The following is a 4,852-nucleotide window of genomic DNA, read 5'->3' as shown; positions in this document are numbered from 1 at the left end:
GCAAAAATTCCATTTTGGCCTTTGTATAAACGTTGGTAACACACTAAGGTGGTCCATGGAAAAAAACGCAGAAAAGAGATATAATAGCGAGGCATGACAATATTCGCCACGGAAATTTTAATTGAAGTAATTTGCTTTTTCACGGAGGAACTTATTTTTGAATTTGAGTCCCACTATTGCAATATTCAATTGGTTCGCGATTTCGACTTCACCTCATAGTATGTTGGCGAGACACACAAACCAACTGAACTTGCTGAGTAAGAAATGGATGATGTATCCGCAGAATTTAGTTTCGGCTTTTTTTGTTTATTCTGCATTTGTATATTCAATAGGGTGGCAATTCTTAAGTTTTACGTAATTTTGAAAAATTGCCCGTGGCAGAAAGCATAATTCTTGTTCTTGAGCTGGAATATTTAAAGACGCGCACACTACTAGCACGGAATTCTTATCACATCATTAGCGAATTACGAAATATACACTAATTAACTTCCTAATTAGTTACTTATCAGCACATATTGCGATTTACAAATCGCAGCCGGGGAACCTGGAATACGCATCCACTTGAAATGAATTTCCAGGATGACACCAGTTTGTGATATGATTTCCAAAAATGTGGGACGTGATACGTGGGCGTTCCAATTACTTTTATGCTTCAATGCACGAAAGAGCACTTTGTTAAAAAAGTAAGTAGAACAACAGTGCATTAGTGCGGCGAGTTTGATGGCACATCCCAGCTAGCACAAAAGCGATAGAAAACTGCTTCCATACCGATTCGCCAAGACTAAATGAACGTCTGAAAGACGCACTAAAAAATCCGTGCAGTCCGTTTAGAAGGTGATAAACGGTCGTATATCGTTGCTAATGTCCGGCGGATATGACTATTGCAAGAAGTTCTAGAATCCTGCTTAAAGTAGTTTCGAAAAATCCTGTCTTGAAATGGGATTTTGTAAGACCATTAGAAGCACTTAAAAAATACAGATTGAATCCTGCTACAATCAGGATTTTGACATACGTTTTCTTTCACCCTCCCCTCTAGCGCCCCCCTCGTCTCCCTTTCCTTCCCTCTCCCCATGCCCCTGCGGCGTTTCGCCGGCCGGCGGCATGCAGGTTTGCGCTTGTGCAATACACGAAACACATACAGCAATAACATTTTTTATTGCAAAAAGTAAACACGGCTAGACAAGCTAGCAATCAACATTAAATATGAGTGCCTCCAAGTCCATTACAGGTATCGACCTTGATAAACCTGGTTTCGAACAGGCTGCTGGGCTGTAGCTCCTTAATTCAGCAGGTCTTCTTACTGCAAAAACATTAGGCATGTGTAAAACGTATGTTAATTGAAGCACACTTTTCTTAGTGAACGTATAGTTTTTTAATGCATTGGCAATAAGCACTGCAATATATCTTGGCAATGGGCAGCACTACAATATATTGGTCCAAGCACACAGTTATCGAGCATTCCACCTTTATTATCATGGTTCTAACATTAACCGATCACAAGTGAAATTCCCTTCTGTTGCCTTGAAGACATACTTTACATCTAACTGAAGGTGTTGCATGTGCAATCGCCAACCAGTGTAAGTGTCGGCTATTTTGCTAGCTTTCAGGAGGCTGTTGTCTTGACTAGTTGGCGACTGGTAGATCACAGCAACCTCCTAAACATGTGCGAAGTAGGTGCCAATTAGCATTCAAAGAAAGGAATAGATAATGCATTTCTGATAATGTTGTACGAGAAAAAAGGTAAGTGCGGCTCTGCAAAGGCACAGCTTCAGTGTGACAGCATTGTTACACCACCCCAATTTTATTTGCCACAGATCACATAGCCAATTCAGAAATGGCGCAGGCTTGAGCATATACCTAAACACCAGTCTATCAAACACATCGCATACTTCAAATTGAGCAAATATATTGCGATTCCTTAAAAAATAAAAGACAGCAGACGAGTGCAACCTTGAGTGACAGCGACTATTTGCAGCACGGCTGCTTCAAGCATATACAGTAAGAACTTCAGTTGCTTGTAATTAAACTATTAAAATGTTGCACGCCTATAACTTGCCTGTTTGAAAACCTCCACACAATAACATTGCCATGCACTTGTAAATAATTTTTTTACAAAAACAGTGAGTCATCCAAACACAAGGTGGGAACATAAGCCGTAATTTTCCACCCAGTTTCACTAACTTTGACCTTGGTGACATTTATAGTTACACAATGGGTTAAAGGTTAAGCTCGTGCAGTTTATAAATCAATTATGATCTAGAGTGCTTGCATATGCAATTTTTGCTTACACCGAAATGAGCCCACACACAAAAACCCACCCATGGCGCGCGGCGACGATTTCATCGCCGTTGCACTTTATACGGAATATCACGGCGACGTCGACGGCAGCAAAAATGCGCTTGGAGTGCCCATATAATTTCTAGCGCAATAAAAGAAAAAGAACCGCGGCGTAAATTTCTCTCTCTCAAATGGCACGGTCGCCGTTACGTCGTCGCGCCGTAACACGCGTGTTCGAGTCGATGTCTTAACGCTGCGGCTGCGACGCAGAGGGAAGCACCGACGGAGGCCCAGTCCGGCCAACGAAACTGCTCACAACCGGCCAACGCTCGCTTCAACGGCAGGAAAAGAAAGGGAGAGGGTTAAGCTGGCGCCGGGCCGGCGGCGGGCGCGCACGGAGACAGTCGAAGGTGGGGGAGCTACGAGGGAGTTGAGAGTGGAGAGTGAGGGGAGCCACCGAAGCGACGGGGTGACCTCTGCTGAAGCCAAATCCGCTTCCCTGACGCCCTCTTTCCTCACCTTCGACGTGTCCGCGCGCGCCCGGCGCCGCCGTGCTGGCGCCGCCCGCTCCCTACAGCATCGTTTTCTGCGAGCGTTGCCGTTGGCCGACGTGGGCAGTCTCGTGGCCCCTACTCGCCATCTGCTTGCGCGCCGTGATATATAACGACTCCATTCGTACGTCGTGATGTGGTGCACGAATACTTCAGAAATAAGTCCTTCCTTTAATTCGAACGAACTTTATCGAGATACGACTGTATATGTGTCACGCTGGAAATTTAATTCGTACGATTTTAATATGAAATAACAGTTACCTGGGTTCTTGGAGTTCAGGAGTTTCGTGGTGGCCCTTTGGGCGGCGGCGTTTTCGTCTGCCCCTTTCGGCACCTGTAGAGGGTACATGATCGGTGTCTTCACCCTCACGCGCCTTCTCTCTTGCACGTAGGTATGTGCCTGCATAGTGAGTTACAAAAAAACTCTTTATTGTTATGCTGATAAACTCGGAGTATCTATGTTTATAATGTAACAGCAGTGCCTATTACAACTGTATATTGGAATTTTTCTTTTTTAACAGAATTTTGTTACTGCACAGACTTGCAAAAAGAAAACGCCAGTGCGACCTCAAAATTTATTTGTTGCATGACTGAAGCCAAAAAATGTTAGGTATCCTAAAAAAAGATGCTGTAAATAGCTACACTGTCGGATTATGTTAGAAAAAACAAGGCAACAGTGCACTACATACAGGGCGTTTCATTTAACTTTAGCCAAACTTTAAAAATATGCAAGTGCCACGTACCAGGACAGAACCAAGGTAATTTTGGCGATAGATTATTTTTTTCATTCCGCCTAGTTAGATAATTAGTTCTAATTAATTAATTAACTTCTCAATTACTATAGTTAGATGAAAAGTGTCGATGCGAAGATTGTAAAGCAACATGAGAAACCCCTGATACCGCTTTCTGTTTCTCAATATGAGCTACATAAAGTGTTTTTCCAAGTGTGAAAGATGCCTGCCAATACACGCAAACTGCCTCGAGCGGCCAGTCGTTCGGCAGTTTCGCGTGTATTCGCGGGCATCTTTCACGCTCGGAAAAACACACGAGTGATCTCGCACAAGAGCGTTGACGGAAGAATGCTGTGGCTACGCGAAGATCGTAGCACGTCTCATCATTCTGTGCCAAACGGGAATGTCATCGTCATCCTAACGATCAATGGTCAATGAAACGTCACAGAGGTAATTTTAGACAGCTTTGGCAAACCTGAATACGCACACAATAAAAGAAACGTACGCAGACGTAAACATGCCTCTTGAACAATATTAGAGATTCCAGTTAAAATCAAGGCGCTTTCATTGCAAAACTTCATTACCGCCTAAAACTTCCCACCTAAAACTGCCGCCTGAAAACCGTAAATAATTAAACACGACAGGTGTCAAAGTGGCAGTGACTACTTACGTGAGCAAAGAAGATGTGGAAGGCAGTCTGGCGCTCCGCAGTTCATGAACGAATACGCGTCAGGAACTTAACGGCTGGTCCTGACAAAAATAACGGTGAATGTAACGGCGGGTTCAAAAGTTACGCAATCTGGAGGGAAGCTGCGCGGAGAGCGCAGTCCGCTCGGCGGCTCAGACTGCGTCGGCGCAAGCGATGAGGCCGATGAGCCGTCGCGCCACTCACTCCTTGCTTTGTCAGGTAGCCGCTATGATAAGTCGCGGCGCTGCATCCTCTTGCGACACACGCTGCTGCAATGCAGAAAAATACGCAGTGTGGCTTCGTACTCGGTACCTGAAGCACAGAAATGCTAGCTAATTTAACTAAGAAAATACAAAGTGCGGCTGCTACCATAATGCTAGCGCCACCTTACAAAGATAATTTGAAATAACAAAAGTCGAACTTTTTAATGCCTCATTCTTGGCACTTTGCGGTAGGTAGGTAGGTTCCTAACTCGCTTTATAATGCAAAAAAGTGATGTGCAACGTATAATGGAATCGAACCTCTGCCGTGGGGCACAGCAGCCGGTTCTCTAGCAACTAGACTACGGTGTCTTTTTCTTCCTTTCGTCCAAAGTAAAACAAGTT

At 44.2% G+C, this 4,852-nt stretch overlaps 1 long non-coding RNA gene across 1 annotated transcript; it reads right to left on the bottom strand.

The window, feature by feature from the left end:
- Positions 1-1,217: 1,217 nt before the first annotated feature.
- On the bottom strand, positions 1,218-4,390 carry LOC125940871 (uncharacterized). Its single transcript, XR_007464050.1, has 3 exons — positions 4,230-4,390; positions 3,090-3,228; positions 1,218-1,300 (listed from the first exon to the last, which is right to left on the bottom strand). It is a non-coding gene; the product is annotated as an uncharacterized LOC125940871 (long non-coding RNA).
- Between the last annotated feature and the right edge of the window lie 462 nt (positions 4,391-4,852).

Source organism: Dermacentor silvarum, chromosome 10 (genome assembly GCF_013339745.2).
Source record: "Dermacentor silvarum isolate Dsil-2018 chromosome 10, BIME_Dsil_1.4, whole genome shotgun sequence".
NCBI lineage: Eukaryota > Metazoa > Arthropoda > Arachnida > Ixodida > Ixodidae > Dermacentor > Dermacentor silvarum.
The sequence above is the reverse complement of the archived record's forward strand: the minus strand, read 5'-3'. Positions and strand labels throughout refer to the sequence as shown.